General features: G+C 46.6%; 1 protein-coding gene across 8 annotated transcripts in view; it reads right to left on the bottom strand.

Moving 5' to 3' along the window:
- The window catches only part of osbpl3b (oxysterol binding protein-like 3b), a 263221-nt gene extending 260872 nt beyond the window's left edge, over positions 1-2349 (bottom strand). For 4 of the 8 annotated variants that reach the window (XM_072509457.1, XM_072509455.1, XM_072509461.1 and 1 more), the window contains exon 1: positions 2071-2349. The gene's annotated coding sequence lies outside the window, so the exon portion shown is untranslated. The remainder of the gene's footprint in view (positions 1-2070) is intronic. The other 4 variants (XM_072509458.1, XM_072509459.1, XM_072509462.1 and 1 more) reach the window with 2 other exon arrangements.
- Between the last annotated feature and the right edge of the window lie 23633 nt (positions 2350-25982).

The raw sequence follows: 25982 nt of genomic DNA, 5'->3' as shown, positions 1-25982 counted from the left end.
TCCCGGCTAGGGTCACTGTCTGTGCAGACTCTGCACGTTCTCTCTATGTAGGTGAAGGTTTCCTCCGGGTGCTCCGGTTTCCTCCCACAAGTCCCGAAAGACTTGCTTGTTAGGTCAATTAGACATTCTGAATTCTCCCTCAATGTACCTGAACAGGCACCACTGGAATGTGGCGACTAGGGGACTTTCACAGTAACTTCATTGCAGTGTTAATGTAAGACTACTTGTGACACTAATAAAGATTATTACTACTAAGTTGGGGCCGATTTAACTCACTTGGCTAGACAGCTGGTTTGTGATGCAGAGTCAGGCTAGCAGTGCTGGTTCAATTCCCATACCAGCTGAAGTTCCCACCTTCTCAACCTTGTCTGAGGTGTGGTGATCCTCCAAGTAAATCACCAAAAGTCTGCTCTCACCCTCAAAATGTCATCTGGGACTAGAGTACATTTACCTGACTAATATTCATTTCTCAATCAACATCATATAAACAGCTTTTTTGTCATTATCACATTTCTGTTTGTGGGAGCTTTCTGCGCACAAATTGGCTGCTGTATTTCCTACATTACAACAGTTTCTACATTTCAAAAAATAATTCATTGCCTGTGCTGTGGGATGGCTGGCGGTCATGAAAAGCACCATGTAAATGCAAGTCTTTCTTCAGCATTCAAACAGTAAACAGCATTGAAATGTACATTACCAGTGATTTCTCATTACTTTACAGGTTGCTTTTGTAACTATAAATATTGAACTGTTGATCAGATTTCACTTGCAATCTATTTTACAAAGCTGTGGGGAGACAAACAGGAAATAAATTAATTTGCTGCACCATTAGCAGCAAAGCCTCCAGTTTCCTGGGACCCACTTTCTAGAATGACTTGCCTGAACACTTACCTAGCCCCGCCCCCACTCTTCCTCTAAAAAGGACACCTATTTGACCTAGAGGTGGGTAATCTGTTTAAATCGTATATATGTGCTTTCCATATTAAGCACTCTGGGCAAACTGTCCCTGGCACTCAAGTTGTTGTTCGCACACTGGGACAAACAGTCTTCCCAACATATCTTCCGCAGTGCTCTGGGCAAATACCTGCTGCATGGACTGTATGAATCTCCCCAACAAGAGCATTCAGTACTCAACCTTTTAAAATTGAACTGGGTTCATATTGAAAGTTAAAAGCAACACACCATAGCCTCTGAACAGGCGTCACATTTCATTCTGCATTTGCTGTTATTGACTAATAGCCACTTGTGTATCTTCATCGCCAAGAAGTCACTTTGCAATAAAGGCGATGACATGACTTAAATGATCACACTAACCACCACTCGCGAGTTCATCTAACTTGCGGTTCCCAACCCAAATGATCCCTTTGAAGTAACTGTGGGCAAACGCCGTTGGCGCTCATTCACCTGAGCCCACCCTCAACATTGCATGTTACAGATTGCAATCAGAAAAGGGGGCAAGCCATATTTTGAGGACTTCCTGCCAAAAACAGCAGTAAGCAAAGCTGCTCTCTCAGGGCAGCTCGATTTTGAAATGTGGTCTCAGCCATCACAGCTCGAATTCCAAACTGATCCAAACAAGATTCGTTCAACAAACAACCCGTCCTCGCCTCTCCAACGGGTTCGTACAAGCCTCCTGCAGCGCGATCAGCTCACAAGAAAAAACACCTCAGCTTTCCCCCCTGCTCGCAAATTAACCGGCGCGGTTTCCTCGACCTCGCAAAATTCAGCGTTTACAATTAGTCCCATTTTAAACACCGGTGAGCCACTTTCGTTATCGCTTGGCGTCGGGCTGGCTAAAATTACTTTGGCCGGCAGGAAACAGTTTCAAACCCCCCTTCTGTGTTTACCATTTTCAAAAAGTGATTAAATGAAGCTGTGAGGAAGCCAATCCATTACGCAATGATAGCGTTTAGCGAATTCATTTTTTAAAAATTAGGCGTTTGGATTTTCAAAGAAAAGTTCTCCGATTTCCACTAGGCTTAATTCTGAGGGATTTAAGAGATCTGAAAGTCCAGATAAAAAGCGGACTTTGTGGAAAGTGGCCGGCCCCTCACAGCGCCGTGTGTTTACCTGCGGTCTCAGCCCAGCCCAGGCGGTGCTCCTGCTCCCGCGCCTGCCTTCACCTCGCCGCTCGCTCACCTTCCACACCTGGGACCTGCCGCAAAAACGCACCCAAGATGCAACTCCCGAGACGTGGAGGTGGGACCACACAGAAATACGGTCGAGTTCACTTCACAATAAGTGACACGGGGAGGAAAAAAGAGCAATAGTTAAAACAATGAGAATGAAGCAGAAATATAACTGGAGCCACAAGCGCCCAGCAGCAGCTGCCCGTGTGTGGGAGCAGCTCAAACCCGCCCTCTGCCACAGCATTTCCATGACGCGCCCTTGCCAATCAGCGCAGCCAGGAGGATGGGTTTGTTTGTTGATGGCAACTTCGTGGAGGTGGTAACGGTGCTTGTGCCTGTGTGCTTCAGGATGCTGTCGCGGTTCTTAAAAAAAAATATTCGTGGAATGTGTGGAAGAGCAACATTTTGGTGAGCCGCACGGTAGCACAAGTGGCTAGCACGATGGCTACGGTTCCCTGCTGGGTCACTGTGTGGAGTCTGCACGTTCTCCCCGTGTCTGCGTGGATTTCCTCCGGGTGCTCTGGTTTCCTCCCAAAGACGTGCAGGCTAGGTGGATTGGCCATGCTAAATTGCCCTTAGTTTCCAAAAAAAGGTTAGGAGGGGTTTTTGGGTTACGGGGATAGGGTGGAAGTGAGGGCTTAAGTGGGTCGGTGCAGACTCGATGGGCCAAATGTTCTAAATGTTTTCCAAACTACTTCCCTTCTTCTTTGGCGATCACGGGCTAACGGGTGTGATTGTCTACCGAAGACACTTTGTGTTACCGGTCATGGGTGGATCATAGAATCTACAGTGCAGAAGGGGTTTACACCGGCCCCTGAAAGAGCACCCTACATAAACCCACACTTCCACCCTATCCCGGTAACCCAGCAACCCCACCTAACGTTTGGACACTACAGGGCAATTTAGCATGACCAATCCACCTAACCCGCACATCTTTGGACCGTGGATGGAAACCGGAGCACGCGGAAGAAACGCACACAGACAAGGGGAGAATGTGAAGACTCCGCACAGACAGTGACCCAAGCCGGGAATCAAACCCAGGTCCCTGGTGCTGTGAAGCAACAGTGCTAACCACTGTGATACCGTGCCGCCCTACTATGCTACCATGCTGCCCTTTATAGTTGTGACACATGAGGGGGAGGAGGACAGTGAAGAAGATGAGGATGCCCCTGTCCAGGATCATGTTGACATGGAGGAGGAGGAAGATGACAGCCAGGGAGACTACCATTGGGAAAAGCCAAGGCATTTGCTCACAGGAGGGGGCATCACCAGAATTTTGCGAATTCAGAGTAGATTCTCCAGTAGGCTCTTGAAATGTCACAAATTACATTAGTCAGTGCACGGTAAGCAGTTTCCCCATAATAAATCTTTAGCATGGAGGCCACACTTCTTTAACAAAATGTTCATCCTCAACAAGAAAGAAAGCCACAGCACATGCTGAAAGTCAGTCATTAATATAGCTGAAACCATGACCATCACAATCTTTGGCCTCAGTATAGTGCACAAATACACCTTGTGAAGTCTTTCACAACCTGGACAGTACACATATATGTTGGAAACTGTCAATGAGCCAGAGAAAATGCTATCTTGTGCCGAGTCAAACAATGCCAAGATTGCCAGTCGGAAACATGAAATTGGTCCCAAAACCTTCAGATCCTTCAAATGATTACATGTGCGAGCTGTATTGCAGCAACCATACATTATGCAGAGCGATGCCACACCTGTATTTGCATGGTAACGTGGAATGTGCAAGGGATGGGCAGACTGGTGAAGCGAACAAGAGTCTTCTCACATTTTAAGAGCTTGAGAGCTGATGTGACGCTGCTGCAGGAGACCCATCTGAGGGTGAAGGACTAGGTTATGCTTCGGAAGGGTTAGGTGAGTCAGGTATTCCACTCGGGCTTTGATAGCAGGGGCTGGAGGGCAGGGGACAGGGGGTAGCGATACTGGTGGGTAAGAGAGTGAGCTTTCAGATGGAGAAGGTGGTGGCAGACCAGGGAGGCGGGTACGTTATGGTGACGGGTGCTTTGGAGGGGAGTCTGGTGGTGTTGGTTAGCATGTATGCCCCGAATTGGGATGATGTGGGGTTCATGAAGAGGAGGTGGCTGCCATACTGAATTTGAATATGCACCAGTTAATTCTGGGGGGGACTTGAATACAGTGCTGAATCCCAAGGTGGATCTAAACCACGCTCACTGGCCACCTCGGGCTGGGGACGGGGGGAAGGGGCAAAGTTTTTGGCAGCGTTTATGAACGAGATGGGCAGAATGGATCCATGGAGGAGGTTTTTGCACCCAAGAGGTAAGGAGTATTCATTCTTTTCGGCAGTGCATAATGTGTATTCAAGGCTCGACTTCTTCATTATGGAGAAGTCGATGTTGTCAGGGGTGACAAACATGAAATACTCGCCGATTGTTATCTCCGGCCATGCGCCGCATTTAATGGATGAGGTCCTGGAGAAGGGGCCGGCACAGATGCCAGCGTAGAAGTTGTATGTGAGGCTGCTGGCAGATCTGAATTGTTGTGAAAAGATTAGAAAGTGGATTGATGAATTTGCGGGGTTCAACAGGAACCCTTATTGGATGGGGAGGGCTCGCCGTCAGTGGTTTGGGAGGTGCTGAAGGTAGTAATAAGGGACGAGATCATTTAAGGCTCAAGTGGACAGAGTGGCAAGAGAGAAGTGGCAGCGGCTGGTGGAGAAAATTTTGGAAGTGGATGGGAAGTATGTGGGGGATCCCACTCTGGAACTCCTGGTGAGGAGGAAGGAATTACAGGCACGGTTTGACCTTCTTTCCACAGGGAGGATGGTTCAGCAGTTAAGGCAGGAAAAGGGGGTAGTATATGAATATGGGAGAAGGCCAGTCGTTTGCTGGCGGGCCAGATCCACCGGCAGGTGGCTGCATGAGAAATTGTTTGGGTCTGGGATGATGCAGGGGAATTGCTGGTGGTGCTGGAGAAAGTGAACAAGGCATTTGAGGAGTTTTTCATAAAGTTGTATCGGCCAGAGCCCCGAGGGGACGAGTCGGATATGAGTGATTTTTCTTTTGAGGGTGGGGGGGGGGGGGGGAGTTTGGAGTGTTTTAGGGTCTGACAGGAAGAGAGGGCAGGGCTGGTATAGCTGGTGCGGATGGAGGAGGTTCGGGCAGCAATAGGGAAGATGCAAACGAGCAAAGCTGGATGGGTTCCCGGTGGAGTTTTATAGAACATTTCTGAATAGACTGGCACCGCTGTTGGTGAAAATGTTCAAAGATGCTGTGCCTCAGAGGGTACTTCCAGAGACGATGGGGCAGGCACCAATCTCATTGTTGTTAAAAAAGCATAAAGACCTGGTCGAGTGTGGGTTGTATAGGCCAATATTTTTGCTCAGAGTGGATACGAAGCTTCTTGCCAAGGTGTTGGACTTAGGTTGGAAGAGTGCCTCCCGCAGATGATTGGGGAAGATCAGATGGGGTTCGTAAAGGGTAGGCAGTTGTCTTCGAATGTGTGGCATTTGTTAAATGTGGCACTCTCCCATCAGAGGGGATTGAGCCAGAGGTGGTTGTGCTGGACACGGAGAAGGCATTTGACCGTGTTTGCAGTGTTAGAGAGGTTTGGGATTGGGCTTAAGTTTGTGGTGTGGGTTAAATTGTATCGGGAACTGAAGACAAGCGTGCGCAAGAACCAGGTGAATTTGGTATATTTGCAGTTATATAGGGGAACGTGGCTGGGGTGCTCCATGTACCCCCCTCTTTTTTGCACTGGCGATAGAGCCCTTGGCGGCGCGCTGATATAAGACCATAAGCCATAGGAGCAGAATTAGGCCACTTGGCCCATCGAGTCTGCTCCGCCATTCAATCATGGCTGATATTTTCTCATCCCCATTCTCCTGCCTTCTCCCCATAACCCCTGATCACCTTATTAATAAAGAACCCATCTATCTCTGCCTTAAAGACACTCAGTGAATTGGCCTCCACTGCCTTCTCCGGCAAAGAGTTCCACAGATTCACCACCCTCTGGCTGAAAAAGTTCCTCCTCATCTGTTTTAAAGGGTGGGGTGGGGGTGGAGTACAGGGTGTCTTTGTATGCCGATGATTTGTTGTTGTACATCTCCAACCCAGGTCCCAAGGTGGAGGATATAATGGGGCTGCTCAGGAGATTCATGGCCTCTTCAGGCTATAAGTTGAATCTGGAAAAAAATGAGTGTTTTCTGGTGTCTTCTCTTGGGTCAGGAGCCGTTTTGGGGTGGCTGCCATTTCGGGTGGTGACTACCCACTTTAGGTATCTTGGAGTGCAGGTGGCTCGAGACTGGGCCCAGCTTCGTAAATTAAATTTCGGAAACTTGGTGGTTAGAGTCAAGGCAGATTCACTGAGGTGGGACAGCCTTCCCCTATCATTGACAGGCCAGTGCAGGCAGTAAAGGTGAATATTTCAGTCCACTTTTATGGAGGTGGGATGTTTGATTTTGTCCTTTATTTGGGCAGTTAATGTAGCAAGGATTAGAAAGATGGTGTTCAGAGAGGGCAGCTGTCCGAGGGTCTGGTCCTTACAAACCTGTTTTGTGATTTTGGAGATTGTTTTTGAACATCCTGTCGCGATCTTAAACGTAGACCTGGAGACCAGCCACCTAGGGGCAACATTTGGAGTGTCGGACTTGCCAGAGCTACAGACAGGAACAGGGGCAGATGTTTTAGCCTTCGCCTCACAGATTGCTCGCAGGCAGGTCCTGTTGAGGTGGAGGTCAGCTTCTCCACCCTGTGCCTCGGTATGGCTGAGGAGAAACTACTGTGCAGCGCTTCCATGCCAAGCGTATGACAAACACCACCAGCTCTGAATCCTTCTGACTGCACAGAGCCACAAGGCAGGGATGCCCATTCCCGCTGCTGTTTTCCCTGGTAATTGAGCCGCTGGCTATCGCACTCAGATCAGTGAATAGGTGGAGAGGCATTTAGAGGGGAGACAGAGCATGGAGTCCCATTCTATGTGGATGACCTGCTCCTCTACGTCGCAACCCCCCAAACCAGCATGGAAGGAATAATGGAACTCATAAGGGGTACGGAGCCTTCTCCGGTTACAAACTCAATCTGAGCAAGAGCAACATTTTCCCCGTGAACCCGAAGGGGGAGCAATCAGAGTTGAGGATGTTGCCGTTCAAGCTGGTCCAAACCAAATTCCGACACCTGGGAATCCAAATCGTCCACAAATAGCCCAAATAGGCTGGACACAGATCCATAAGTGGAACCTATCGCGTTTGGTGGAGGAGGTAAAGAGGGACCTGCGGTGGTGGGACTCACTCCTGCTCTCCCTGGTGGGAAAGTGCAGACAATCAGGATAAACCTGCTGCCCAGGTTCCTTTTCCTGTTCCGATCCCTCCTCATCTTAACCCCCAGGGCCTTCTTTACCAAAGTAGGCAAATTAATCATGGCATTTGTGTGGGGTTGGAAAGAACCTTAGGATCTGCAAGCGCGTCCGACAGAGAAGGAGGAATATAGGGGGCCTGGCTCTTCTGAACCTCCTATTGTACCATTGGGCAGCCACAGCAGAATGACAAGGGGGTGGATCAGAGAACCGGGAGCAGAATGGGAAAGAACTCTTGCACAGGGACATCCTTCCGAGCACTGGCCACAGCCCCACTCCCATTTCCCCCAGCCAAGTAGCCCAGTGGTAGTGGCCACATTAAGGACGTGGAATCAACTCCGGCACCATTTCAATCTGGTTGCAATGTCTACCATGGCTCCCATCTGCAAGAACCATAGATTCATCCCTACAACAACAGACAGTTCCTTTTAAAGATGGCGAGAGGACAAAGGGGTACTGATGGCACGGGACCTATACGTGGACAGCAGCGATCGTGGGGGAACTAACGGCTCCAGCTCCCGAAAGGTATTTCGGTATTTGCAAATTAGGAATTTCCTCCACAAAGCGACACTACATTCCCCCAGCTACCAGGACACTCTCTATTGGACAGACCACAACCAAATTTCGATACCTGTGAATCCAAATAGCCCAAGGGAAAAGTGGGACGAAGATATGCAGGCACAGAGATATGGAGAGGACTCTGGAGAACATAACCTCCTCATGTGCAGGGCTGAGCCTAATACAGCTAAAGGAAGTGCACAGGGTGCACTTCACCGGAACACACATGAGCGGGTTCTTCCCGGAGATGGGGGACAAATGTGAACGGTGCCAGGGAGGCCTGGCCAACTACACCCACATGTTCTGATCCTGTCCCAGACTGGTTGGGTACTGGACACCTTTTTTGGGGCCATATCCAAGGTTGTTGTTCGTGCGGCATGGTGGTGCAGTGGTTAGCACTGCTACCTACGACGCTGAGGACCCGGGATTCCGGGGCCGGCTCATTGTCTGTGTGGAGTTTGCACATTCATCCCGTGTCTGTGCGGGATTCACCTCCACAACCCAAAGATGTGCAGGTTAGTTGGATTGACCATGATAAATTGGCCCTTAATTGGAAAAAATAATTGGGTACTCTAAATTAAACAGTTTTTTAAAAATGTATCCAAGGTTGTTGGGGTGAGGGTGGAGCCGTGCCCACTAGTGGGGTCTTAAGGGTATCGGAACAGCCAGAGCCCTTTATGGGGAGAGGGGCAGATGCCCTAGCCTTTGCCTCACTAATCGCCCGCCAAAGACTTCTGCTTGGCTGGAGATCAACAGCGCCATCCAAGGCCGCAGACTGTCTGTCCGACTTAGCAGAATTCCTTAAATTGGAAAAAATAAAATTCACCATTCGAGGATCGGAGGAAGGCTTCGGCAACACATGGAAACAATTCACCAGCTTGTTCAAAGGCTTGTTTGTGACCAGCAACCTATAAGGGAGGGAGAGAGGGAAGGGGAGGGGAGGGAGGACCAAAATGGATAATGGAAGAGGAGAAGGGGGAGGGGAGGGAATAGGAGAAGGGAGGCACCAACCAGAATACCGGGTAAGCAGGGCAGAGGAGTCAGATGGGACCAATCGCAAGGAAGCACATGGGTGTGACCGCAATAACAAAACCAAGGTATGCCCGGGTGGCACAGAACACACCCTGTTTGAGCCAGGGTGGCAACATAAATGTAATTATTACAGTACGGTGTGGTAACCAATCACTGGGAGGCCAAAGGTAGGGCCCCATATCTGTATACATGTTACCTTTGTATGCATACCTGGTGATTTTTCTTTTGTATTTCCATTTTGTAGATTTCCCTTTATTTTTGTGTGATGTTCCTTGCAATGTTGTGATAAATAAATACAAACCAATAAATATATTGTTTAAAAAGGAGTGTGTGAAATCTGCAACATGCAATGCTGCTAAAAATCCCGGCTGCCTGTGTAACCATGGTGTCTACCACCTAGAAATCAAAGGTTTCAAATGTGGTGGGAAAAACCACACAAGCATGCTTCTCTGGAGCATACAGGGCATCTTGTGTGGGAAATCCTCTTAAGTCATCGTCTAACAATCTTGTGTGAATGACTGCCTTCAACACAGCACTCATGCTTGCGATGCTCCTGATAGATTGGGTTTGATCTTTAATTCTGATCATTGATCCTCCCATAAAGACAATCATTTGTGGACAAGAAAAGCTACAAGGAGCATCTCAATCTACAATCTTTGGTGTGCTGCAACCTTATCTTAAAGTCTAGAGAAGGAAATAGCCTTTAACTGCCAGAGCATGTGGGTGCATGCTCCAGGTGGCATCAATGAGAGATGGACTTCAGCATGTAGTCTTCAGGGGCAATGGCCTTCATTCTGTTCACATTCGCATTGAGGTGCAAACCAAAATACTTTTGGTAACTGATTGTATTTACGAAGTGCTTAATTGGGATATTAAAGTGATATGAAATGAAACAACAGTCAACCATCAGTGATCGAGGGGACAAGTTGCTCACAAATGCTCCTATGTAGTGAACACTGTTTTGCCTCAGAGGATGTGCAGGCAAGCATTGAGGTGTGTGGTGGCTGGCCTCGTTGTGCAGGTACCCACTGAGGACCTACTTCAGACTGTTGCTTTTGCCTTTCTTCAGGGGCAGCTGTTGCCATTTGGGCACATAGGGCTCCGGCAGAGGGTCTGGGAGTTAGAAGGTGATCAGGGTGCTGAGATGTTGGATTGGATTGGATTTGTTTATTGTCATGTGTACTGAGGTACAATGATAAGTATTTTTCTGCGAGCAGCTCAAACAGATCATTTAGTACATGAAAAGAAAAGAAAATACATAATAGGACAACACAAAAGTACACAATGTTCTCAGAACCTTCACCCTCCTCACTAAGTTCCACAGCCTGAGGTTGGCCCTCAGGTGGGCTAGCTGACGCTGGCTTCTAGGGTGCAACAGTCATCCATTCCAGCAACTTCTGTGTCACTAGTGCAAACATCCTGTTTAGAAACACACAGCTCCTCATGTATAATGTAATAATACTCAGTGCTCACATTCTGAATGGACTGCTTCAGGCAACTGAGTGAAATTTGTACACTTTGCAGAAGTTGTGCTGCTCTTGCATCCACTCTGAGTAATACTGTATGTGTCTCTCCATGAGATTGGATATTCTCTTATGATTGGAGTTCTTGTGTCCAAGCCCCCAAGACAAGGTAGAATTCATCACCACCATGCGCTGCTGCTACTGCACACAGTGCCCGAGCTTGCATTGCCTTAAGGAACTCGGCCACATGTCCACACAACTGCTGCTGATACTCCAAATACTGTGGCCCATAAGGTGACTCCGAAGGCATGCTCACTGGAACATCATTGTGACTGTACCCATTTTTCTGAGGAGGACTGTACACTGATGTCTCTGACTCAGACACCTCCTCCTGCACACTGGTGGGGTGCTCTTCACCATTTGCCACTGACTCGAAACACGTGCTACATCCCTCGACTGCTGCTTTCTGTATTGGCAGAGTGTGGGCAAGTAAGATGTGATGCTGCCTCCTCAAACATCTCTTTCTCTCTGATGCTGGAGGGGTGAGGTGGCCTGGAGGGCAGGTGGTGAGCCAACTGAGCTGGGAACTGTATTAAACACAAAAGGAGGTAATGAGATTTAGTCCTATACATTGTGAGAACATGCTCAGATACACACCATTGCCTTCAACCTCTAAGCATAAGTGCATTGCCCTTAACATGCATTCCCTCATATCAGCAACCCCTTCCGCTCAGTGAACTAAGAACATTACCTCCAATATTACCACAATGTTCCAAAGTGCCTCTGTCACCCCCTTTAGCACCTGCTACACGTGATTCGCTATCTCTGAAAACAAGCAGGTTGGGAAATGGGATTGAACAAATGCAGAGTAGCCTGACATTTGATCCTGTCACTACCAGATGCTGTGCTCCTGAATACAATCTACCTTGCTTTCTCTGAGTCACACTGTTCTGTAATGGTAGTGTACAGCTATGAGAGTCCATCAGAAGTTCCCTTCTGGGACCCCCTCCCCCTTAAGCTTGCCCCACCGACTCTTGTCCAAGACCCTGATTGCCCCATTTCCCCCCCGCACCACCCCCCCCCCCCCCTTCCTTACGCTCCCCACTCTGGGACCTTTTGAACTTACCTGGGACTCCAGTGCCCAGACTTAGACTCAGATATCTTCCTACATTTCTTCTACCCAGTGCAGTGCTGTTATTGCTGTCCAATCAGATAGGCCGGCAGCTTTCTAAGGCAGGGTTTCCTTCCGAGTGAGGAACAGAAGTCCAGTCGCTCGTTCGAGCATGAAATGGCTGCGGGGCACTCGGAGCCAGCACAATAGTACAGTGGTTAGCACTGCTGCCTCACAGCACCCGGGTTAAATTCCAGCCCTGGGTGACTGCGTGGAGTTTGCACAATTTCCCCGTGTTTGCGTGGGTTTCCTCCAGGTGCTCCGGTTTCTTCCCACAGTCCAAAAATGTGCAGGTTCGGTGGATTGGCCATGCAAAATTGCTTCTTAGTGTCCGAAGATGTGCAGGACAGCACTTATACTTCCTCAGGAAACTAAAGAAATTCGACATGTCCACATTAACCCTTACCAACTTTTACAGATGCATCATAGAAAGCATCCTATCAGGCTGCATCACAGCCTGGTTTGGCAACTGCTCGGCCCAAGACCGCAAGAAACTTCAGAGGGTCGTGAACACAGCCCAGTCCATCACACAAACCTGCCTCCCATCCATTGACTCCATCTACACCTCCCGCTGCCTGGGGAAAGTGGGCAGCATAATCAAAGACCCCTCCCACCCGGCTTACTCACTCTTCCAACTTCTTCCATCAGGCAGGAGATACAAAAGTCTGAGAACACACACAAACAGACTCAAAAACAGCCTCTTTTCCGCTGTCACCAGACTCCTAAACGACCCTCTTATGGACTGACCTCATTAACACTGCACCACTGTATGCTTCACCCGATGCCGGTGTTATCTAGTTAAATTGTGTACCCTGTGTTGCCCTATTATGTATTTTCTTTTATTTCTTTTTCTTTTCATGTACTTAAAGACCGGTTGAGCTGCTCACAGAAAAATACTTTTCACTGTACCTTGATACAAGTGACAATAAACAAATCCATTCCAATCCAGGTTAGGTGGGGTTACAGGATTATGGAAATAGGCGGTGGAGTGGGCCTAGGTAGGGTATTCTTTCAGAGGTCGGTGCAGATTTGTTGGGCTGAATGTACTTCTGCGGCACTGTAAGCAGTCTATGAATCTATGGGTGTATTCTCCGGCAACTCTTTGGATGTTGGAAAGCAAGGCCCTGCCATCCAAAACATTTAGGCCATGGAGTTAATAACAAGGATACAGCTTTTATGGCAAGCAATAAAATAATGACTTCAACTTACCTCTGATTAATTTTAGGAGATTAGTCTCACCCACGATATAATACCATGCAAGTAGTCTAACAGTTTAAAAGTGAGATCGGCATCATGGAAAGTTTGGCAAGTTGGAGCTGAGTGTTATCAGCATAAAAACAACTTGCAATTATGTTTGGTTTTTAATGGAAAAGAATGATGAAAGGAACTTCAAAAGTAAATATTGTGAAAATGGAAGTGGAAGAGATTTATTAGATTGATTTTGAGAAAGTTTTATTTGAAAATGGAGAGCGAGGGATGGACTTAGAGAATTTCCTTTGGGAGTTCTAAAATTAGAATGTAATGATAGGTCAAAGACCTAAAGGCCAAAGCCATGGAGGAATTTAAAAATGAGAACAAGGATTTTCAAAACATTGAGATGGGAGCCAGTGTAGTTCAATGGGGACAAAGTTCTGAAGTCTAGGTTCAGTGGTGGGTGTGGAAGTCAGATGATTTCTGCTGGGATGCTAGATGGCTGACCATGTGCATTCCTGCACTGGTCAGCTCATTAGCTATGCATTCTTGCGTAGCATAGCAAATCTAGCGAGGATGGCAGGCAGGAAGTTGCCATTGCCATTTCCACCATTACCTTATGGACTCTGTCATGTGAGGGTACCTTTAAGAACTGGATGTTTAAGCAATGTTTAACTCCATGATACATTTTGGGGTTCTGAAAATGCCTCGCCCATAACAATTGGGGGCTCGAGGAGGATAAAAGTCTATCTATTGGATTGGCTTTTGTGAACTTAAAGACAGTGAAGGATTGTTGCTTTTCCGGTGTGGTATTTTAGTTTAAGTGGGGAGAGTGTTGTGAACAATGGCTCTTTCAGCGTCTCCGAAGTCTTTTGGGGTGGAGAATGTCACACGTAATACTTTATGGACAGAAACTAAAAGCAGACTGTTAGATTTGGCAAGAACATTGCAGTTAACATTACCTGACAAAATGCGAAAAGATAAGGTAATTATGGCGGTGGTTAAGCATTTACAGTTGTCTGAGATAGAGTTTGACTCATTGGAAGTGGCAAAAATTAAGTTGCAAATTAAACAAATGGAACATGACAAAGAATTAAAGCGGCTGGCATACGAGAATGAGAGAGAGGAAAGAAAGAGAGAGAGGGGGAAAAGAAAGAGAAAGAGAGAGAGAGGAAAGAGAAAGAGAGGAAAAAGAAAAGGAGAGAGAAGGAAGGAGAAAAGAAAGAATAGCTCTAGCAGAAGAAAAAGAAAGGGAGATACAGATCAAGGAAAAAGATAAAGAGAGGGAGTTTGAAATTCAGAAAATGGCCATGAAACATGACAATCAGTTAAAATTGGCAGACGTAAAGGGTCAGTTGGATGATAGTGATGAGGATAGTGAGAAAGAGCGTCATAGTCAAAGGCTTGGTGGGAATCTATTTAAATATGTCCAAGCATTGCCAAGGTTTGACGAGAAGGAAGCGGAAGCCTTTTTCATTTCATTTGAGAAGGTAACTAAACAAATGAAATGGCCACAGGACATGTGGGTGTTACTGATTCAAACAAAGCTGGTAGGTAGAGCTAGTGAAGTGTTTGCATCACTACCGGAGGAGGTATCTGGGACGTATAACGAGGTGAAAAAATCCATCTTATGTGCATATGAACTAGTGCCTGAAGCTTACAGACAAAGGTTTAGAAATTTAAGGAAAGAATTTGGTCAAACATACATGGAGTTTGAAAGGCTCAAACAGAGTAATTTTGATAGGTGGATAAGGGCTTTGAAAATAGACCAAACTTATGAAGCTCTCAGAGAAATTATACTTTTAGAGGAGTTTAAAAATTCAATTCCTGATGTAGTGAGAACTCATGTGGAAGAACAGAGGGTTAAAACTGTGAGATTAGCAGCGGAAATGGCAGATGATTATGAATTAGTTCATAAATCAAAGATTGGTTTCCGACATCAGTTTCAGCTGGTGAGGGATAGAAACTGGGGACATGAGAAATACTCAAATGGTAAAGGTAAAGATGATCTAATGGGAGACAATAAAGAGAGTGTACCTCAGATTAAAAAAGAAATCCAGGAGGGTGGAAAAGAAATGAAAAGTTTCAGATGTTTTCACTGTAATAAACTAGGCCATGTAAAGTCACAATGTTGGTGGTTGAAGAAAAGCACTGGGAAGGCTGATGTAGTAAAACAGGATGAGACAGTGGGGTTTGTTAGAGTGGTAAAGGAAAGCCCAAGGGAAGCGAAGGAGGTGCAAATGATTGTACAGCCTGTTCAAGAAGTAATTGTTAAGAAGGTGCCAGATGTCTTTCAAGAATTTACTTGTGTGGGTTATGTTTACTCATGTGTATCAGGAGGAGCAGATAAAGAAGTCACAATTTTAAGAGATACAGGGGCTAGTCAATCTTTAATGGTAAGAGATGAGGAATTATGTAGTTTGGGAACAATGTTGCCAGAAAAGGTGGTGATATGTGGAATTCAGGGTGAGAGGAGTAGCGTTCCATTATATAAGGTAAGGTTCGAAAGTCCAGTGAAGAGTGATGAAGTGGCAGTAGGAGTAATAGATAAACTATCTTGTCCAGGAATACAGTTTATCTAGGGTAATGATATAGCTGGATCGCAGGTGGGAATGATGCCTACTGTGGTTGATAAGCCAGTGGAAAATCAGTCAACTGAAGTGTCGAAGGACGAATATCCTGGGATTTTTCCGGATTGTGTAGTAACAAGGTCGCAAAGTCACAGGTTAAGACAAGAGGAGAAATCAAAGAGTGAAGATGAAGTGCAATTATCAGAAATGATTTTTGATCAGATGGTTGAAAAGGAACAAGAACAGGTGGAGGATGAGGTGGATATTTTTAGTTCAGGAAAATTGGCGGAGTTACAACAGAAAGATGTAAAAATAAAACGGATATATCAGAAAGCATATACGGAAGAGGAATCTGAGAATATATCAGAGTGTTATTACCGTAAAAATGATGCCTTGATGAGAAAATGGAGACCTGTACATATGCAGGCAGATGAAAAGTGGGCAGAAGTTCATCAAGTAGTATTGCTGGTAGGGTATAGAAAGGAGGTGTTGCGAGTTGCACATGAGGTACCAGTGGGAGGTCATTTGGGAATAAGGAAAACTCAAGCTAAAATCCAGAAACATTTTTATTGGCCTGGACTACATAAAGATGTAGTTAAATTTTGTCAATCATGTCACACATGTCAAGTGATAGGGAAACCTCAAGCAATGATAAAACCAGTGCCCTTAATACCCATTCCAGAATTTGAGCAACCTTTTACAAGGGTCCTAATCAATTGTGTAGGACCGCTTCCTAAAACAAAAAGTGGGAATCAATATCTTTTGACTGTAATGGATGTGTCTACTAGGTTTCCAGAGGCCATTCCAGTACGTAATATTACAGCTAAAAGGATTGTGGAGGAGTTACTTAAATTCTTTACTCGATATGGACTACCCACAGAAATTCAATCGGATCAAGGAACAAATTTTACTTCAAAGTTATTCAAAGAAGTTATGGATAACTTAGGGATAAAACAATTTAAATCAACTGCGTACTATCCAGAATCGCAGGGAGCGTTAGAAAGGTGGCATCAGACATTAAAGACAATGTTGAGGACGTATTGTCAAGATTATCCAGAGGATTGGGATAAAGGAATCCCATTCGTATTGTTTGCAATTAAGGATGCACCCAATGAGTCTACCAAATTTATTCCTTTTGAACTAATTTTTGGTCATGAGGTAAGAGGACCACTTAAATTGATTAAGGAAAAATTGGTGGGTGAGAAATCGGAAATTACACTATTGGATTACGTGTCAAATTTTAGGGAACGATTAAATAGAGCAGGTGAATTGGCTAGACAAAGTTGCACAAAATGTGGTGAAACGGGGAGTGGCCAAGAACTCCAAAGTTCGTAGTTTTGCCAGTGGGGATAAAGTTTTAGTGTTGTTACCAGTGGTAGGGGAGCCTTTAAAAGCTAGGTTTTGTGGACCGTATCAGATTGAAAGGAAATTAAGTGAGGTGAATTATGTGGTAAAAACACCAAATAGAAGGAGGACTCACCGAGTGTGTCATGCGAATATGCTTAAAAGGCACTTTGAAAGGGAAGGAGAGACAAAGGAGGTTTTAATGATTCTTTTTTTTTTATAAATATTTTATTGAAACTTTTTGGTCAACCAACACAGTACATTGTGCATCCTTTACACAATATTATAACAACACAAATAACAATGACCTATTTTATAAACAAAAAATGAATAAATAATAAATAACAAAAATGAAAACTAACCCTAATTGGCAACTGCCTTATCACAAGTAACACTCTCCAAAAATATAATTTAACAGTCCAATATATAATTATCTGTCGCAACGACCTATACATATTATACAGTATATATTAACAACCCTGAGAGTCCTTCTGGTTCCTCCTCCCCCCCCCCCCCTCCCCCCCCCCCCCCACCCCGCGCTCCTGGGCTGCTGCTGCTGCCTTCTTTTTTCCATTCCATCTATCTTTCTGCGAGGTATTCGACAAACGGTTGCCACCGCCTGGTGAACCCTTGAGCCGACCCCCTTAGAACGAACTTAATCCGCTCTAGCTTTATAAACCCTGCCATGTCATTTATCCAGGTCTCCACCCCCGGGGGCTTGGCTTCTTTCCACATTAACAATATCCTGCGCCGGGCTACTAGGGACGCAAATGCCAAAACATCGGCCTCTCTCGCCTCATGCACTCCCGGCTCTTGTGCAACCCCAAATATAGCCAACCCCCAGCTTGGTTCGACCCGGACCCCCACTACTTTTGAAAGCACCTTTGTCACCCCCATCCAAAACCCCTGTAGTGCCGGGCATGACCAAAACATATGGGTATGATTCGCTGGGCTTCTCGAGCACCTCGCACACCTATCCTCCACCCCCAAACATTTACTGAGCCGTGCTCCAGTCATATGCGCCCTGTGTAATACCTTAAACTGAACCAGGCTTAGCCTGGCACACGAGAACGACGAGTTTACCCTGCTTAGGGGATCTGCCCACAGCCCCTCCTCGATCTCCTCCCCCAGCTCTTCTTCCCATTTCCCTTTTAGTTCATCTACCATAGTCTCCCCTTCGTCCCTCATTTCCCTATATATATCTGACACCTTACCATCCCCCACCCATGTCTTTGAGATCACTCTGTCCTGCACCTCTTGTGTCGAGAGCTGCGGGAATTCCCTCACCTGTTGCCTCGCAAAAGCCCTCAGTTGCATATACCTGAATGCATTCCCTTGGGGCAACCCATATTTCTCGGTCAGCGCTCCCAGACTCGCGAACTTCCCATCCACAAACAGATCTTTCAGTTGCGTTATTCCTGCTCTTTGCCACATTCCATATCCCCCATCCATTCCCCCTGGGGCAAACCTATGGTTGTTTCTTATCGGGGACCCCCCCAAGGCTCCAGTCTTTCCCCTATGCCGTCTCCACTGTCCCCAAATCTTCAGTGTAGCCACCACCACCGGGCTTGTGGTGTAGTTCCTCGGTGAGAACGGCAATGGGGCTGTCACCATAGCCTGTAGGCTAGTCCCCCTACAGGATGCCTTCTCTAATCTCTTCCACGCCGCTCCCTCCTCCTCTCCCATCCACTTACTCACCATTGAAATATTAGCGGCCCAATAATACTCACTTAGGCTCGGTAGTGCCAGCACCCCCCCCATCCCTGCTACGCTGTAAGAATCCCTTCCTCACTTTCGGGGTCTTCCCGGCCCACACAAAACCCATGATGCTCTTTTCAATCCTTTTAAAAAAAGCCCTCGTGATCACCACCGGGAGGCACTGAAACACAAAGAGGAATCTCGGGAGGACCACCATCTTAACCGCCTGCACCCTCCCTGCCAGTGACAGGGATACCATATCCCATCTCTTAAAATCCTCCTCCATTTGTTCCACCAACCGCGTTAAATTTAACCTATGCAATGTGCCCCAATTCTTGGCTATCTGGATCCCCAGGTAACGAAAGTCCCCTGTTACCTTCCTCAACGGTAGGTCCTCTATTTCTCTACTCTGCTCCCCTGGATGCACCACAAACAACTCACTTTTCCCCATGTTCAATTTATACCCTGAAAAATCCCCAAACTCCCCAAGTATCCGCATTATTTCTGGCATCCCCTCCGCCGGGTCTGCCACGTATAGTAGCAAATTGTCCGCATACAAAGATACCCGGTGTTCTTCTCCTCCTCTAAGTACTCCCCTCCACTTCTTGGAACCCCTCAACGCTATCGCCAGGGGCTCAATCGCCAGTGCAAACAATAATGGGGACAGAGGGCATCCCTGCCTTGTCCCTCTATGGAGCCGAAAATATGCAGATCCCCGTCCATTCGTGACCACGCTCGCCATCGGGGCCCTATACAACAGCTGCACCCATCTAACATACCCCTCTCCAAAACCAAATCTCCTCAACACCTCCCACAAATAATCCCACTCCACTCTATCAAATGCTTTCTCGGCATCCATCGAGACTACTATCTCCGTTTCCCCCTCTGGTGGGGCCATCATCATTACTCCTAACAGCCTCCGTATATTCGTGTTCAGCTGTCTCCCCTTCACAAACCCAGTTTGGTCCTCGTGGACCACCCCCGGGACACATTCCTCTATTCTCATTGCCATTACCTTGGCCAGGATCTTGGCATCTACATTTAGGAGGGAAATAGGTCTATAGGACCCGCATTGTAGCGGGTCCTTTTCCTTCTTTAAGAGAAGCGATATCGTTGCTTCAGACATAGTCGGGGGCAGTTGTCCCCTTTCCTTTGCCTCATTAAAGGTCCTCGTCAATACCGAGGCGAGCAAGTCCACATATTTTCTATAGAATTCGACTGGGAATCCATCCAGTCCCGGGGCCTTTCCCGCCTGCATGCTCCTAATTCCTTTCACCACTTCTTCTACCTCGATCTGTGCTCCCAGTCCCACCCTTTCCTGCTCTTCCACCTTGGGAAATTCCAGCCGATCCAAGAAGCCCATCATTCTCCCCTTCCCATCCGGGGGTTGAGCTTCATATAATTTTTTATAAAATGTCTGAACACTCCATTCACTCTCTCCTCTCCCCGCTCCATCTCTCCTTCCTCATCCCTCACTCCCCCTATTTCCCTCGCTGCTCCCCTTTTCCTCAATTGGTGTGCCAGCAACCTGCTCGCCTTCTCCCCATATTCGTACTGTACACCCTGTGCCTTCCTCCATTGTGCCTCTGCAGTGCCCGTAGTCAGCAAGTCAAATTCTACATGTAGCCTTTGCCTTTCCCTGTACAGTCCCTCCTCCGGTGCTTCCGCATATTGTCTGTCCACCCTCAAAAGTTCTTGCAGCAACTGCTCCCGTTCCTTACTCTCCTGCTTCCCTTTATGTGCCCTTATTGATATCAGCTCCCCTCTAACCACCGCCTTCAACGCCTTCCAGACCACTCCCACCTGGACCTCCCCATTATCATTGAGTTCCAAGTACTTTTCAATGCACCCCCTCACCCTTAGACACACCCCCTCATCTGCCATTAGTCCCATGTCCATTCTCCAGGGTGGGCGCCCTCCTGTTTCCTCCCCTATCTCCAAGTCTACCCAGTGTGGAGCGTGATCCGAAATGGCTATCGCCGTATACTCCGTTCCCCTCACCTTCGGGATCAACGCCCTTCCCAGAACAAAAAAGTCTATTCGCGAGTAGACTTTATGGACATAGGGGAAAAACGAGAACTCCTTACTCCTAGGTCTGCTAAATCTCCACAGGTCTACACCTCCCATCTGCTCCATAAAATCTTTAAGTACCCTGGCTGCTGCCGGCCTCCTTCCAGTCCTGGACTTCGACCTAGCCAGCCCTGGTTCCAACACCGTATTAAAATCTCCCCCCATTATCAGCTTTCCCATCTCTAGGTCCGGAATGCGTCCTAGCATCCGCCTCATAAAATTGGCATCATCCCAGATCGCGGCATATACGTTTACCAAAACCACCGTCTCCCCCTGTAGTTTGCCACTCACCATCACGTATCTGCCCCCGTTATCCGCCACTATAGTCTTTGCCTCGAACATTACCCGCTTCCCCACTAATATAGCCACCCCCCTGTTTTTCGCATCTAGCCCCGAATGGAACACCTGCCCCACCCATCCTTTGCGTAGCCTAACCTGGTCTATCAGTTTCAGGTGCGTTTCCTGTAACATAACCACATCTGCCTTAAGTTTCTTAAGGTGTGCGAGTCCCCGTGCCCTCTTTATCGGCCCGTTCAGCCCTCTCACGTTCCACGTGATCAGCCGGGTTGGGGGGCTTCCTACCCCCCCCCCCTTGTCGATTAGCCATCACCTTTTTCCAGCTCCTCACCCGGTTCCCACGCAGCTGTATCTCCCCCAGGCGGTGCCCCCCCGCCCATCCCCTCCCATACCAGCTCCCCCCTCTCCCCAGCAGCAGCAACCCAGTAATTCCCCCCTCCCACCCCCCCCCGCTAGATCCCCCCCTAGCGTAATTACTCCCCCCATGTTGCTCCCAGAAGTCAGCAAACTCTGGCCGACCTCGGCTTCCCCCCGTGACCTCGGCTCGCCACGTGCGACGCCCCTTCCTTCCTGCTTCTCTATTCCCGCCATGATTATCATAGCGCGGGAACCAAGCCCGCGATTCTCCCTTGGCCCCGCCCCCAATGGCCAACGCCCCATCTCCTCCACCTCCCCTCCTCCCCCCATCACCACCTGTGGAAGAGAGAAAAGTTACCACATCGCAGGATTAGTACATAAAACTCCTCTTTCCCCCCTTTTTAACCCCCCTCTTTGCCCCCCACATTCGCCCCACCACTTTGTTCAAACGTTCTTTTTAATAACCCGCTCATTCCAGTTTTTCTTCCACAATAAAAGTCCACTCTTCATCCGCCGTCTCAAAGTAGTGGTGCCTCCCTCGATATGTGACCCACAGTCTTGCCGGTTGCAGCATTCCAAATTTTATCTTCTTTTTATGAAGCACCGCCTTGGCCCGATTAAAGCTCGCCCTCCTTCTCGCCACCTCCGCACTCCAGTCTTGATAAACGCGGATCACCGCGTTCTCCCATTTACTGCTCCGAGTTTTCTTTGCCCATCTAAGGACCATTTCTCTATCCTTAAAACGGAGGAATCTCACCACTATGGCTCTGGGAATTTCTCCTGCTCTCGGCCCTCGCGCCATCACTCGGTATGCTCCCTCCACCTCCAACGGACCCGCCGGGGCCTCCGCTCCCATTAACGAGTGCAGCATCGTGCTCACATATGCCCCGACGTCCGCTCCCTCCACACCTTCAGGAAGACCAAGAATCCTCAGGTTGTTCCTCCTTGTGTTGTTCTCCAGTGCCTCCAACCTTTCCACACATCGTTTCTGATGTGCCTCATGCGTCTCCGTCTTCACCACCAGGCCCTGTATGTCGTCCTCATTCTCGGCTGCCTTTGCCTTCACGACCCGAAGCTCCCGCTCCTGGGTCTTTTGTTCCTCCTTTAGCCCTTCGATCGCCTGTAGTATCGGGGCCAACAGCTCTTTCTTCATTTCCTTTTTGAGCTCTTCAACACAGCATTTCAAGAACTCTTGTTGTTCAGGGCCCCATGTTAGACTGCCACCTTCCGACGCCATCTTGGTTTTTGCTTGCCTTCCTTGCCGCTGTTCTAAAGGATCCACTGCAATCCGGCCACTTTCTCCTCCTTTTTTCATCCGTATCCAGGGGGGATTCCCTTCTGGTTTACCGCACAGTGTTTTTAGCCGTCAAAATTGCCGTTGGGGCTCCTATCAAGAGCCCAAAAGTCCGTTTCACCGGGAGCTGCCAAAACGTGCGACTCAGCTGGTCATCGCCGCACCCGGAAGTCGGTTTTAATGATTCTAACTCAAAGTGACAAACCAAATCCAGATGACTGTGAATTTGACATACCTCAAATTAAATTGGAAAATGAGGATGTTCTTAAAAATTGGGATGAATTGTTAAGTTACCTCCCAGAGGAAAAATGAACTGACCTGAAAGAGTTATTGATATCACATGGGCAAGTTTGTAGAGATAAATTGGGAAGTACTAAAATGGCTATACATGATGTAGATGTGGGAAATGCTGTTCCTATCAAACAATATCCATATAGACTTAATTCTTTAAAATTGGCACATGTTAACAGAGAGAATGAGAGTTTGCTGAAGAATGGCATAATTAAACTGGGTTGCAGCCAATGGAGCTCACCCATAGTGATGGTACCTAAACCAGACGGTACCCAACGGTTGTGTGTGGACTATAGAAAGGTGAATGCAGTTACAAGAACGACTCTTATCCTGTCCCACGTTTGAAGGATTGCATTGAGAAAGTGGGACAATCTGCTTTTATTTCCAACTTCCAGACATGGCAAAAACATTTAAAACATCGTATGGAGTTCTTCGATCGACTTCAGGAGGTGGGTTTGGTGATGAATCTAGCCAAAAGTGAATTTGGAGAAGCCCGAATCACTTTCCTTGCGGAGTTTTCGATACCCTCAAGACGAAGGGAAATAATGCAATTTCTTAGCATGAGTGGATTTTATTGAACAGTTGTGCAAAAGGTTTGTGGCGTGATTACTCCACTGATGGAATTGTTGAAGAAACATAAAAAATTTCAATGGACAGCAGTTGTGGTAACCAATGTTCCTGTATTGGGGAATTGCAAGGGACTCTGTGGTCAGATTGAACTAAAGTATCTGATTCTAAAGACAAATGCCGAGGAGTAGAGGAATGGATGGATCATGCAGAGACTTTGTTCAAAGAGACTGTCAATCGAGAAGGATTTTGGTTTGAGGAAGAAGAACAAAGAAAAATGGAATATATTATTATACCTATTTGCATGTGTTGTTTTTTTTTTAAAAACGAAAAGGTATATTTAATGTGTACATTTCTTTGTGGATGGTGCAAAAGTGAAAAATGAAACCATCTTGAAGTTGATGGTTTCTTTTTTTTTCTTGGCGGAAGGTGTCATGTAAGGGTACCTTTAAGAACTGGATGTTTAAGCAATATACCTTTAAGAAAACAGTGATGTCATAGAGTGGGTGGAGCTCAGCTCAGTTCAGCCATTTTGCAGTTTGGTTTTGCAGTTTGAAAAGTGCCTGGCTGGTTTGCTGAGAGCAGCTAAAAAGTGCCTGGCTGGATTTGCTGAGAGCAGTTTAAAAGTAGAAAGCCAGTTTGAGAAAGCAGCTTGGGTGTGTCTGTGTGTTTCCAGAGAGTTAGCAGGAAGAAAGCAAGGTGCTGGAGCTGAAGTAAACCAAGCTAATATGTCTCTGCCATTCTACAGAAAATATATATATCCTTTAACCTGATGTGATACTGTTTAAAGGTGTTAAGTCTCTTGGAAGTTTGAAGGAACATTTTAAGGAATTATTTACTGTTGCAAAATTTTCTGAGTTATCTTTGAAGTAAGGGGTGTTAAGAGATCCAATGTTTATTTAAGATGTTAAGTTGAGTTCATGGAATAAACAGTGTTTTGTGTTTAAAAACCCACGTGTCCATAATTGTAATCCCACACCTAGGGAAAAAGCTGTGTGCTAGGAAAAGCAACAAATCCATTAAAGGGAGAGGTTGGTTGAACTCCGTGATACATTTTGGGGTTCTGAAAACGCCTTGCCCGTAACAACTCAAAGGTCCAGGCATCATATTAGGCAACTGGACAGCCATACACGTACTGCATAGTAGGAGCTCCGGATTCTGCTGAGATCACGATGTCCCAGAAAAGAAAGCAGCATTCAGTGAAGCCTCGCTGAAGACTCTCCAGGCTGTTCAGGAAAGGCAGGAGGTGCTGTTTCCCTAGGATGACAGAAGAAGGCCCTCCTATATGACCATGGTGGCCTAGATTCATAGAATTTACAGTGCAGAAGGAGGCCAATCGGCCCATCGAGTCTACACTGGCCCTTAGAAAGAGCATCCTACTTAAGCCCATCTCTCACCCTAACTCGTAGTGCTAACCACTGTGCCACCATGCCGCCTAGACAGAGGTTGAAGCAGAGGTTGACACCCAAGGAGCCCAGTGCAGCAATGCCCAGAAGTGTCACAAGAGGATTAATGATCTGTTTGTGAAGGAAATAGAGCTCAAATAATCTGGACAGGAATATTAGGTGAACAATATTTTGGGTAAACTCTCAGTAAAATATATTTTAACAGGAGTCAAAACTAGCTTGCAAAAACTGCAAGGTTAACTCCCTTCACAACAATGTGAACTTACTGATAAGAAATACACACACCTAAAAAAAATGGTATTCTGTGGTTCTTGCCATTACATTAACACATACAATGCTACCCCTGATAATTAAAACCACAATCAGATAAAAGATTGGTAGGCCTCAAGTCTTATTATCTTGCTGGACACAGTATGTAGACTGAGCAACATTGACTAACATAACTGTTACATAAAGTCCAGTTTTCAGGAATGAATTCAAAATAACATTTTTTAAGAAATTGAACAAGCATCAGAATAGTCGGTGGCCTTTTCATCAAATATGGGATATTAATTAGGAATAATTAACCATTAATTATACAACCACAAAATTCACCATAAACACCGCAACCCAAACTCAATCTTTGGAATTAGTTTCCAATTTGTTCTGAACCCTGTCAATCTCACATATATGTGCATTAAGGTCACATTCAAGGTGTTCCTGCAATGGAATGTAAAGGTTCAAGAAGGTGGCTCACCAGCACCTTCTCAAGGACAATTAAGAGTCGGAACTAACAAGTAAAGTCTAAACCTAGGATTCTCTTAGAGAAATAAGAACCAGCTATCTTTTCTTTTTGTGATTTATCTGGATGTGATTTTTACTTTTTGTATTACCACCACAATTGCATCCTCTCTTAGTGTAATAGATTTGTGTGTGCTTAGAACCTTGATTGTCTGATTTAGACTCCTGTATCAAATACTCAATATTTCCCTTATACTGAGAGAACATTTACTGAGAAGTTTCACCAGAACCCTTGCCAGGAAATTTCAAACTTTAAGAAACAGTTGCAAAACATCGATCAAAGAGAAGGTTGATTTTAATCCTGGGGCTGGTTTAGCACAGTGGACTAAACAGCTGGCTTGTAATGCAGAACAAGGCCAGCGGCACGGGTTCAATTCCCGTACCAGCCTCCCCGAACAGGTGCCGGAATGTGGCGACTAGGGGCTTATCA

The sequence above is a fragment of the Scyliorhinus torazame genome, chromosome 6 (assembly GCF_047496885.1).
Source record: "Scyliorhinus torazame isolate Kashiwa2021f chromosome 6, sScyTor2.1, whole genome shotgun sequence".
Taxonomy (NCBI): domain Eukaryota; kingdom Metazoa; phylum Chordata; class Chondrichthyes; order Carcharhiniformes; family Scyliorhinidae; genus Scyliorhinus; species Scyliorhinus torazame.
The sequence above is the reverse complement of the archived record's forward strand: the minus strand, read 5'-3'. Positions and strand labels throughout refer to the sequence as shown.